This window comes from Ylistrum balloti, unplaced genomic scaffold, assembly GCF_031769215.1.
Source record: "Ylistrum balloti isolate Yb309-2 unplaced genomic scaffold, AGI_CSIRO_Ybal_v1 Utg369658, whole genome shotgun sequence".
NCBI classification, from domain to species: Eukaryota; Metazoa; Mollusca; class Bivalvia; order Pectinida; family Pectinidae; genus Ylistrum; species Ylistrum balloti.
Window position 1 is genome coordinate 1,098,451 of NW_026781910.1, and position 13,333 is coordinate 1,111,783.

The following is a 13,333-nucleotide window of genomic DNA, read 5'->3' on the forward strand; positions in this document are numbered from 1 at the left end:
AATATAAAGATGAAGATTACAATTTACCTGTAAATTAATTTTCCCACAAATTTGATGTTCTTAAGAAAATCGAAAACCTTTTTTAATGAATGAAAATGAAACTGAATAAAATTGTACAAATTTCAGGAGTCACCCTAAGATATGGTTTTTCAAAGTTGTCAGTTCTAGAACTAAATAACACATCACAAATAGATCAGTTCACCAAATATTTTCTATTTCATGTTCATATATGGCAATATTCATCCGGCAATTATCCTTAAGAAATAAACTCACTGTTCAGTAAAATTTTCCACAATTTCTATTTCATTGGTGTGTAATAAGCTTAAGTAAAATTTTCAACAAGCTTTTTCACATTTGCCTGTGATAAACTATTGCTTTAGTAAAATTTTCCACATGTTCGTTTTCATTGGCCTGTCTAAACCCATTGTTTGGTAAAATTTTCCATATGTTCGTTTTCATTGGCCTGTCTAAACCCATTGTTTGGTAAAATTTTCCACATGTTCTTTTTCATTGGCCTGTCTAAACCCATTGTTTGGTAAATTTTTCATTATGCTCTTTTTCATTGGCTTGTAAAAAGCTCATAATTTAGTTAAGTTTTCAACATGAACAATTTCATTGGCCTGTAATAAGCTCACTTTCAACATGTGCTATTTCATTGCTCTGTAATAAGCCCATCCCTAATTTGAATCAAAATTAATGGGTAGATACACTGGGCTTATTACTTGATCAATATAGCATCGATTTTCCAGAGTCATTTCTACTTTTGTTCAAAAGAGGAAATACAGATAGGAGTTTATAAAACCTGCACACAAGGGCATCATTGTAACATCATCCCACTTATAATAACAGAACCTATATGAAGGTAATTATACAGTGTTATCATCCATATTATCAGACAAATTATCAAATTGAGATACATAAATTATTGGGATGATTATTGCTGTTGACCAAGCAATAATTGCTTTGAAATGAAAACTCACTCAATATTTTGTTTTTATGTTAGGTAGTGTTTTAAAAAAAACCATTGCATTGAAAATCACTTAATTTGAACTATTTGAAGAATAACTATAAGATCCATGACTTTCTCAAGCAGTCCAATCACTGTTAAAGAGAGACTGAATTAGAACCAGCTGGGGTCTATAACAAACACAGAATTGGAAGTTTATCAACCATCTCAAACTTGTCTTTGATAAAACGAACAGTTAACACCTTATATACTAGGATAAGGAGCCTGCAAGACCAGGCAAAACACTCATCTCCTTATCAACAACTTATCCTGACAAATTAGACAGGAGAAAAAACATTGTACCTCTACTACAACACAGCACACTCACGTTAACTTGTGTAATGATTACAATTCAAGATCATGACTGAACTATTGGAGGATATGGAAATTTTAAAACTAGATGCAATTACACCACGCTATTTCAAGTCCTATATGACATCAAATTACTAGATAGAAGCATATTAACAAAGTCTGTGATTGACTAAATAGTTTAGTTAAGATTTACAAGTGGAAAAAAGGAGGAGAAAATAAATTCTGATCTGAAGAAATAAATCTAATCAAAAATGTTATGATTAGAAAGATGTCACAAAAACACACGAAGAAATATAAAAAGGTAAACTTACATTAATAAGAGTTGGGAAGTTCTCAAATCTGCAGCCGTGCGTTTGTACCTGTAAGTAAGATCAGAATAAGTCTTCAGTACAGCAGTAACCTAATACATTAATCTACATCTAGTAATATATTCATGGGTACACACCCAAGATTAAACATTTCCCAAACAGATGGTTTCTCGCACAAGGCAGGGTCATATATTCCATCATGTCCCATGATAGTCTCCCTTTGATTGTTTATAGTATCTGAAAGTTAATGGTAGAGGGGAGGGAAGGAAGGGGAGGTGAGGGGGTAGAATGCATGTTCATGGTCCACAAATACTTTTTGGATGTGATTTGAACTCAAAACATTCTCTTAATTCTTTCATTATATCAAATAAGCAGCACTGATTTTGAAGAGTTGAGGCCCTTGATGAAAATCACATCATTAACCAAAAGAATAGACCCTAAATTTATCAACTACTGCAGAGTGTACAGACTATAATCTCACTAGACTTAGCAGATGCACAAAATGTACTCCAGACAGTCAAATTATTAAATATTGTGTATAAATCTTTCCGAATCTCATAAACACAAGTTATAATGCTCTACAAAGAAAGGATAAAGTGATTTGTAAAATTACATTTCTTTTACTGTAACCACCATGTAAATGTTTGATATAAATATCTTATATATCACAAGAATTAAAACATGTCATCAATATGTAGCTTCAATCCAGAAGAAATGTGCATATATCATTTATATAGAATTGCTGTGAACAAGTAGTAGTGAATTGGGGAGGGAAAATAAATAATTTCAAATTTCTGGTTTCATTTACGATCAAAGAGGTTCAGTATTATTGAGGCACCTAGGGGGTAATTATGATCCCCTGTAATACAGATTTTATTGCCATATGCTAGCTAGCTGGATCCCAAATACAAGCACCAGTCAACCAGTCCTCCACAAAAATGCCTGTTTTTGATTTTCATTGCTTCAAGGGATCTTAAAATTTGATTTCACCGTGGGGATTCTTCAAGTTTTTTCAAGATAATATTCACTTCAATGATTTGATATCTTGCATCACTTTCCTTAGAAATTCATTATCTCTGTAGAACAGATCCTCTGGCATTTCATCTCTTTTAATTAACATATACCAAATTTCCTGGAGGTATTATCTCCCTTTGCTGACAGTTTGACAGGCAGAAAAAATATATCATTTGTTTTTGGTTGATTTTTTTCATAACAAATATCATGGAAGAGGAATCATATTTACCAGTCAAATGTAACAGATGAAAGAAAAACCTAGCTATAAACATGATATTAATGAATTATCTTATCATTTAATGAGATCGCTCGATGGTGAAAGAAATGGGTTTGCTTAAGCATGCACAGGTGTGACGACAATGCAGATTATGAAAACTATCAGCCAATGTAAACTTAACTCTGACATGAAAGAGTTCCAAATCAAGATCAGAGAGTATAGCTCTCACCCTCTTTATCAGCATTATGAAAATTAAACATATTTTCTCCAGAGCATTCGTTTGATTCTTCAGTCCTTCCATCCAAAATACATTGTTTAATTATCAAGCATTAAAAGCACATACCTCCGACAATACATAACTCTTGCTATAACTGTAAGAAAAGCTACACAGAAGACTTAATGATGAAATACCTGGTCAGTATCCAAAAGCAAAATATTTATATGTCAAAATCAGGTATAGAAACAAATTCAAGATGGCCAACGTTCTTCTTCCACTAGGACTTTGTATACTTGCCGCAAAGCTTTCAACTACAGTATAAACAAGGGTTGAAACTTAGTACTAAATAACTCCCTCCTACTTCATCCTACATTATATTACAAAACGATCAATTCCCTCTCATGTCTCTTCAAACTCAAAAAGATTTTTTGAAATCCATTACAACCAATTGCAAAAGCTCGAGGGTAAAATTTCCTTCTACCATCATATAGCGATACAGAAAAGGATTGACAGATAAGAAAAAGGACAATTGCTTGCCTGTCCTTTCGGCTGGTGTGATTTACTAGCTGTTGTTTCAGGGTTTTAGTCTGTCGTTGGCAGAATCTGTCTGTAATTCTCTCACAGCTTATTCCTTTCTCCTAGCTCTGCTTTTTATTTTGCCTCCTTCGAGAACTCAAATGCAGATTTGTAGATTACAGAACACACTTTTATAGAAAAATTTTGAGTGAAACCAAAATCCCTGCGAGTTTCTACAATTCCACATTACAGTAAACAAATAATAAATTTAGAGATGGAAAGGTTATTTGTAAACATAAAGCTTTTTGTTTTGAAGTGTTGACCATAGTTTACTCCCAATTACTTCAAAAGAGGACTTCACATAGCTTCCAAATTATATAAGATCAGCAACTTAAGTACAAAAAATGGTTTTATTTCATTTAAGCAAATCTCTTAAAAGGTGATACTGAAAAGTCTTTGGTAATTATACCTATAGTAAAATGGTGTGTGTTGCAACTATAAGATAAGCCAACACAATGAAGGTATCTAACCTTCATCCTTCTCAACACCATCAAGGTATCTAACCTTCATCCTTCTCAACACCATCAAGGTATCTAACCTTCATCCTTCTCACCACCATCAAGGTATTCAACCTTCATCCTTCTCAACACCATCAAGGTATCTACCCTTCATCCTTCTCAACACCATCAAGGTATCTAACCTTCATCCTTCTCACCACCATCAAGGTATTCAACCTTCATCCTTCTCAACACCATCAAGGTATCTACCCTTCATCCTTCTCAACACCATCAAGGTATCTAACCTTCATCCTTCTCAACACCATCAAGGTATCTACCCTTCATCCTTCTCAACACCATCAAGGTATCTAACCTTCATCCTTCTCACCACCATCAAGGTATTCAACCTTCATCCTTCTCACCACCATCAAGGTATCTACCCTTCATCCTTCTCACCACCATCAAGGTATCTACCCTTCATCCTTCTCACCACCATCAAGGTATCTAACCTTCATCCTTCTCACCACCATCAAGGTATCTAACCTTCATCCTTCTCACCACCATCAAGGTATCTACCCTTCATCCTTCTTACCACCATCAAGGTATCTACCCTTCATCCTTCTCAACATCATCAATGTATCAAACCTTCATCCTTCCACACACCGTCAATGTAACTTACCTCATTTCTTTTTAACACCATCAATGTAAACTATCTCATTTCTTTCTAACACCATCAACTTAACCTACCTTATTTCTTTCTAACATCATCGAAGTGACCCATATTAAGCTTGCAGAACACCTTGAACATAAAGTAAGTAAGACAAAACTTAAGCTCTCCCCATTCACAGAATCTGTCCAAAGGTCTCATCTGCAAGAATGCTTTTGCCCCAAAATTTGACGCGGCTTACATAACACATTTTGCATTCCTGCCAAAATCAGATGCTTCAATTCAAGAGTCAAAATAGATAGGATCATCTGAAACTACTGATAATCACAGTTTCTTGTACTACAAGACATAATGTAAACACAAAGATAGACGTGATCAGCCAGCTGACTTTCTCAACAGTTGTTTCCATCTTATGTATGTTTTGAAGATGACATCAGTCTACTGTTCTAGTTCCCAAATTTTGTGGTAGGGAAACCTTTCAAACATTTATCAAAGCTTGCAGCCAAATTTCCTCTGTGAATTGAAATATTTACATTACTAGGAACATCACAATGTCTGTAGAAAGGAATATTACAAATTACACCATATATCCACATCAATTTTTCATAATTGAGTCTTGAAATGACCTGTAAAAAGATGTTACAGCTATTTCTAAAAGACCTTCATGTCAAAGGTTTTTCCTATCAAGGCAGTGACCATGTATAGAGTATAAGGTTGTGTAAACCTTCTTACAAAGATCCCAATTTTATTCCTCAGAATGTCAAGGTCTCATGAACCTTTGTTCGGACAGATTAATTCAATGTCTAATTCATTAGAACACCCATCCAACATTCTGACATGCTGATGACCCTCATGTTCAAATTTGGCAATTTTTATTCACTTCAACCTTGAAACCAAAAGTAAAGGTTGTGAATTAGGATGTCAGTTCTTAAATGTTGCCTATTCAGCCTACAACACAAATGATGCTAATTTGTGAAATGGAATATTCAGTTCCACATATATGCTAATGAAACTGGTGAATTTGCATATTTATCAAAACAAAAAGCAATTAGAGCAGCAGGAAATGTTCAACATAACGCAAGATCATATTATCTGGGTTACTCCTTTACTGGTAAGTGTGGTAGTTATCTCCCTTTAATACTCCAGCAATCATTTTGTTCCTATTAAATCTGTATTACCAACATTTTACTAGTTTGTTAAGAGAAATGGAAGACAATTTCAGTATATTGAGAAAATATTTAAAGTCAGCAACTAATTCGTGGAAAGGGTTCTTTTAATCATGCATACAGTATGGAAGCTTGCTATCCATAAAAACCACTAAGCACTTGCTGCACACACTAAAGTACATTGCACTTATAGACTTCAGCACCCCTTCCCCTCTTTGTTATTTACACAAACAACAAAATTCTATTTCCAATTACAAAATTTGTTACATTCATAATTTTACAAAGCATTTCATCTAAACCCAAATGATATCATTCAATTTTATAAACTAATTTTAACTTTCTAGTTGAATTTTCACCAACAATAAACCACACACCAGTAATGTACTGACCAAGCCATTACAATACAATTCCTATTCATCCTGGGTTAGCCCAGATGGTCCTTCAGGCAAAGTAAGCTGATGCCTTTGTCCATTCATCAACTCTATGAATCCTCTCTACTTGTCATCAACGGCTAAGGAAATAGTGGGTCTGAAACCCTCCTGGGGCTGAGGGAGTCATCTGCAAATACTTAGTTTTCTCTTATGTTGGTATTTTTCTTTTTCCAATTGTTGGAAACAGAAATACCTTTAAAATAATTCTTCTTCAGTTTGGATGCAGGTATTTTAATAAAATTTGGTTTGGGACTTTAAAATCCTTGTTATCTTCACAATACCATTTGATGTGAAGGTGAAACTTCCAGGTGAGCCATACAAGTCATTTAGAACACTTGTTTCTATATGTAATGTCACCTGCACAAAACTCAGCTGAAGCGATGTATTTGCAGTATGTTCTGTTATCAAGTCACAAGATCAAAAGTGTGTCACACAATGACCAGTGACTTCGTTAACATCTGACATAGTGAAAGTCATACAGGGCAATTAAATCTGACATAGTGAAAGTCACACAGGGCAATTAAATCTGACATAGTGAAAGTCATACAGGGCACTTTAATCTGACATAGTGAAAGTCATACAGGGCACTTTAATCTGACATAGTGAAAGTCACACAGGGCAATTAAATCTGACATAGTGAAAGACACACAGGGCACTTTAATCTGACATAGTGAAAGTCACACAGGGCACTTTAATCTGACATAGTGAAAGACACACTGGGCACTTTAATCTGACATAGTGAAAGTTACATAAATCCGATTCACATTTGTTTGCCAGATTGATCTGCTTGTGACCAGCCAGGTTTGAGGCAGAATCTCCTGGAGAAAGCTGGTGGCTACCACAATGAACATCATTCAGAAGGTCTGCCACATGCCATCCAGAGCTATTGGGTTTCAAATTACTTGTCCTAGGGCACAATCACAACAAAACATGTTGGCTTGCCAACAAAATGATAACTTCACTTGTTGCTGCATCAGTCGAAAGTTCTACACACTGAGCTATTGCAAGCCTCTTCAGATTCACAAACCAGACAAATACAGACAAAATCATCAGTACACAGACAAGCAGTGGATGATGTATTATGTTGACTTTTTTCTCTTTAATAGGTAGCAAACCAACAAATACACGTGTCATAGAAGGTTTAACAAATCAAAAGAAAAACAGCGAGTAGTTGGACGACAGATAGCGCCCTCTATAGGGAAAAACCAAACCTAGCACATTACATATCCTTCACCATCAAACAACAAGTTTTATTTCTGAGTACAATGCCAATACAATTTCCATCAGACCTGTTACAAAAACGTTTCAGTTCTGATGGCCTAGGTACAATAGCAGTTAACCTCCTGTCAACACAGCACATATGTGGGTTAAACCCAGGTACATATAAATCTGGTTTCTCCATTGCATACCAAAAAACAAACATGGTTGTAATTTTCCGACATTATAAAAAAGTGGCAATATAGAATCCCTACAGGGTAAATAATGTTCACCAACAAACAAACATATAAGTAACAATAACAAATAATTTCACCTGTCCATACAGTTTTTAAGAAATAAAGTTTTATTATCAATAATGAAATTTAAATTTCAGGGTTAGTGTCCTGATCTTGTCAGCCTTGAAAGCCTGTTCAGGTTAGGTATAAGTGAGCGGAGTATTCTAATCCGATTAAAACTACCAATTAATTGATCTCTCAGAATCCAAATACTTTACTATGATACATAATTGCAAAATTCTATTTTACAAACAAAATCTTCTAAGACTGAAACCTTTTTCTTGCAAAAGACAAAATAGTGAAATATTTTCATCATTCTTTGAAGTGTTAAGAAACTTTTGATAAGATAGCATGATTGGGAAACATCTTATAGTCTAAGTAATCATTCACAAGTTGTGTGTTGGATTTTTCTCTTGGAGGGCTTTAGCAGCTTTTATTGGCCTGTTTAACACAGATGGGCCAATAAACCCCCTACTACTCACAAACCCTGTGTTATTAGTTGTAACACCAAGTGTTTTTTTGGTGTTAATTTTCTCCCTAAAATAACTACATGTCAAACACATAGCAGAGAACAAAGTCGTTGGTTACTTTTCCAGATAATCATTTTTTATAAGGTTTTAATGTCGATGGCACCAGAGTGCAGGTACAACTTAATGGCTCCTGTAAAATAGCTTTACCAGTCATCCATGTGTATCAGGCAATGAAAATAGGTCTAGATCTGTAGCAACCAAATATGTAAACCAACATTGGTTCATGTTGAATATTCAAATCATGAAATAATGGAATACATTTATTAATCTCCTTTAAATTTAAGTGGTTATGATCCTATGCTGATCGCAGAAAGAAAATGTCAGAAAAAAAAAATAAAAATCGTAAATCCAATCTTAGCCTGTTGTTGCTGCGAGACCGTCAACTGTTCATCTGAGTAATACAATTTACCTGAAGGCCATTACATTGCATTATCATAATTAACTCAATATATCATGTACCATTTTTTTCCTCGTCAATGAAACATTAGACATGTAACAGAATTATCTCCCCCTGGTCACAGTATCATTATCCAATAGTCTTCCACAAAAACCAACCAAACTAGATGACACGTTATAAAACGGTCTGCAACTATTTTATGTAAACCCACGACATTCTGTAAATGTGAAGACCAAATCTTCAAGTTAATAGCTGAACACTTTTCATCACTCCTTAGACGATACAGAGGACTGTGTCACATGATAATTTTTTGGTTGTCACATGACGGGTAAATGAAACAAGACAAGCTCACCTACGGGAAGGTTAAAACTTCATTATATCCTTTAGGTCTGTAATTACATCAGCCATGCCTTAGCCAGGGAAAAAGTCTTTAGAGCTCAAGAGAGAAGTGAACCATATTTCTGATCTTTGATCTAATTTGGGCCTTAAACAGCAAAATAACCAAGAACTGCAGTCGGGGGACTAGAATGATAAGTTCACAATTCAATTCTGAATTACTGATAATCAATTAATGTGATAATATGAACGGTCAGAAACATTTAGACATAAAAGTGTGTAACCTACCTTTAAAATGATTTCGTGATTTCAGACAGGAAACAGATCCACTCAAATTATTTGCAAGTAATATTCAAAATCCCTGATTAGCAAAATCTGTGAGTCCAATGAACAGATACGATCAGAATTTCCTGGTAAAAATATATAGATGACCACAAACCATAAATAGCGTCCTTTACCACTTGTCAGTTTACTCCTCCACTGCTGAAAGAGTTCCAAAAGGGAGATAAATAGTACTTTGGTGTTGTTTGAGCTAATTAAGAATAAGCTTTTTCTGTAGTTTACAAAGAGTGAGAAGACTTCTACAGTACAGAAGGATCACTGTGAATGGTAGCCAGTTAATGAGAGTAAGCAGTGTTCATCGACAACATGGATCCAATTTAGTCTTGTGTCAAGTGATGGAGACTTTTCCAGGGATTCAACAAACAAGGCATGATGCTTAATGGCTAATCAACATGTTTGGTACACATGTGTGACAGGGAGGACACACACACACACAGAGGAACACATGTGTCGGGTATGCCGAACCAAGAACACAACGCTCTGTGCACATACCAGCATTTCCACTTTACAGACAACATGTGGACTTAACCATCAACTCTACTAAAGCCCTGAGAACTGAGCAACCCCAACTGATCAGCTAGCAATGGTATTCTACAGCACAGCTGACGAAAAATTCATGAACTCCTTTGAATTGGAGCACTATTAAACTTACAGTCCTTGTACTTTAAACTTGAATAATAGAACTTCTACAAACTACTTGTTAGTCAGGAATGAAACTACCACTACAACAGTACAATAGTCCCTTTTCTTGACCTGTCTTCCCTTCTGTACTGACCCTCTCCTTAAATAACTGCAAATACATTCTTTTAATTGTTAAAACATGTTCAATCTTGGCCTTCCATCTGGTATCCTACTAAAAATAAAACCATTCCATCTCATGTATTTCCAAAATCTAAACAATACTTCAAGGAAAGCATTTGATTTGGTTTTCAATGTGGCAATCATTTTTAATATTGAGCACAATAAGGAACTGGGCAGCAAACAAAAAGAAGGAACTTTACAGAGAGGATAAGAAAATAATCAAGATGGAGTTATTAAACATCGAAGAAGTTTAGCACTCTGGCTGAGGTTTTCCCGACCTTTGTTCTAACATGTGAAGATGATTTGTAGATCTTATGGATGAACAGCAACTGAGTCTGTCAAAACAAGTATTAGGGGCAGGAAATGGTGTGTTTATTGTAGTAAGGAGTATTTAGTGCTGACCATTCTGGTTGAAGATCGGAAGCAGTAGGTCACAGGCCTCCACTATATTGTGTACCAGTTCTTTACCATACATAATCTTTGGACTTTCTTGGGGAAAATGAGTGTTGAGTATAAACTTGATTCAGTTAGGAATTTATTTCTAGAAATCTGTAACCATTCACAGGTACCAACCTGTAAGGCATCAAAATAACCTGAATGCTGGAAAAATATGCAGCAATCTGACAAAATCACGTCACAAAGTACCTTCATTTTCTCTCAATTCAATTATAAAACTTTACAGTTTCTTTTTAATACTTCAAAATGATATCAACACAGTAGTTAAACTGTCACATAACTACACTTTAACTCATGAAATATTGATAAGTATCATAATCATGAATTTTTCAATTCCTGCTATCACCTGTAAGATTCCCAATGACCTTAATAGGAGAAAGGTGACAAAGATATTTTCTTGTTTAACACTACAAAGGGAGGTGTAACTCTGAAGACATGAGAATGAAAGACATGGACTTGTTTTTGCTAAGGTAATGAAATACAGAAAAAATTCCTATCACATCTGATGATAAGAATCAAGTTCCTCTTTAGGACAAAGGGTAATAGTTTGGTTCAATTTTATACTATTTCTTTAATTGTGATTCTTTTTTCAGAAAGGTTCAATAAGAACAGTGATTTTGATAAAGAGATTATGACAGCAGACCTGAACCATGTTAACAGTACCAGACGGATTGTGCTGCCATAGATAGCCCGAGAATCACCAGTGTGGGATAACTTCAACATGTTTGCCATAAATCAGTTGTGAAATGTTTCATTTTCTGTGGTAAATCAAAAGAAAACAAATGAAACTCCTGTTACTGCCTAACATAACATTACATAATCCTGTAAAATAGGCTGTAGTATTTACCTAACAGATTACCCAGTTCTCATCAAATCAGGTTACTAATTGATCTAACATAAAATACATTTGAAGCAGCATTTGATTTCAATGCAGAAATGAGGAAGAGAAAAGTATTTCTAAACATCTAATTCAGTGGCACTAAGCTTTAAATGTTCCACATACATTTTTCAAATTTCACTTCAATCTAATTTCTAATAAAATTTGCAAATTTTATTGAGGGATTTGTTTCTGCAATATCCAGACTTTTCTTTACTACATTTAACCTAATACACAATCACGCTAGTTACAGGTATGACAAACAATCTTAGAATATCTAATTAATTTGAGTAATCTGGTAATACATCCTGGAAGAAAATATTTTTTGGCAAGTTCAATAAAATGTTCTTCACGTTTTTTTAAAGTTTAAAGATAAAAAAGAAAACCTATATATCACACTATGATAATGAGATTGACCAAATTAATAATTTTGTTTCAACAACTTGAAGGATTACTTGTTGGAACACAGCTGTATAACTGAGTACAAACATCAGAAGGAAGTAACGAAGTGATGGCCATGTTTAATCAATAGCTATACCATGAAATGCTGGAAACTATACTTTCATGTATCCTTTGGGAAAGGTTAAATTTACTCTCATTTTATTGTATATAGAAGCATTTCTGTTATTTCATTGTTGAAATGCTAGTCAAGACAATTCAAAACATATAGTCAGTGCCAAAATGTATAAAACAAGGAAGGGAGGGGATGGGTAAGGTATTGTCTTCACCTCATACTGTGTGACAATTAACACATTGGCTTGGGAGAACTTTCCTTGCTGCTTGGAGTACCAGGAGCTGGTAGGAGACAGTGTTTCAGCAGCTTACTTAAGTACTTGTGCCCCGAATGGTGAAGCATTTACATAGAGCTCTCAATCCAAATATGCACCTAGCTAGAACACGCAGTATGCAACTACACATTTCCTACATAAAGTTGATATCAGCGGGATTCCCCTACCTGACAAGGTCGATTTCAAGCCCTCAGATCTAAACCCAGATATTCAATAAAAACATAATTCAAAACTATTTTGCTGCGTTACACTATCAGATACTAATCACGTTACTGCTGTTCTAGATTTGTAGCAAGTTAAACATCAGGGAATATTAGCCATTCGAACACAGTTTAATGCTATTAAATTATCAACAACACTATTTTTACTCTTAGGAAAAAGATCAAGAAGTTATCTAGAAAATTTAGATTTTTTTCGTGTACAAATTTTACAATGATAACCCAATGCTATTTGCCCAACATTAGATGCATTCATCACTACTATGAATCTGTGATCCAGATTCTTGTCAAATTTATAGGCGCTACAGCACCGCATGCTGTTTTCTGAACGATGTGCAGCACATTCAAAGTTCCACACAAGTCTTCTGCACTCTATGAAGGCAAGCCTCTTGTTGTTTCTTCTGTCCTAGTAGAGTGTATTGAACATTACAAAAAACCTAGCTATTCAGATACAACCAGGGAGTTCAACCAACTCTTTACAACAGTAAAATGGAACCAAAATTTGCCTTTTTTGATATCTTCTATAAAACTAAACACGAACATGTATGAGGTAATTTCATCATAAAAGCCTTAGATGTCAAATTCAAATTTCTGTTTCCACAATGGAAGGTAAGTTATGAAGTGTAATATCTTGAAATATACCATCAGGTTCTATTATACTGGGTAGACTGGTATTAATAATGGTGTTTTTCATTGTCTTTCACGTTTCCATCTGATAACTAACTTAAGCACTACATCAGCAAG

The 13,333-nt window shown here is 34.7% G+C and overlaps 1 protein-coding gene across 2 annotated transcripts in view; it reads right to left on the reverse strand.

Annotated features, from left to right (window-relative positions):
- LOC132558366 (poly(rC)-binding protein 3-like) overlaps nucleotides 1–13,333 on the reverse strand; it is a 118,266-nt gene that overhangs the window by 76,563 nt on the left and 28,370 nt on the right. Inside the window, exons 1-2 of one of the 2 annotated variants that reach the window (XM_060222930.1) lie at nucleotides 9,396–9,734; nucleotides 1,630–1,677 (exon numbers count right to left, since the gene is read on the reverse strand). The gene's annotated coding sequence lies outside the window, so the exon portion shown is untranslated. Of the gene's footprint in view, nucleotides 1–1,629; nucleotides 1,678–9,395; nucleotides 9,735–13,333 lie in introns of those variants that run through there. The other variant, XM_060222938.1, reaches the window with a different exon arrangement.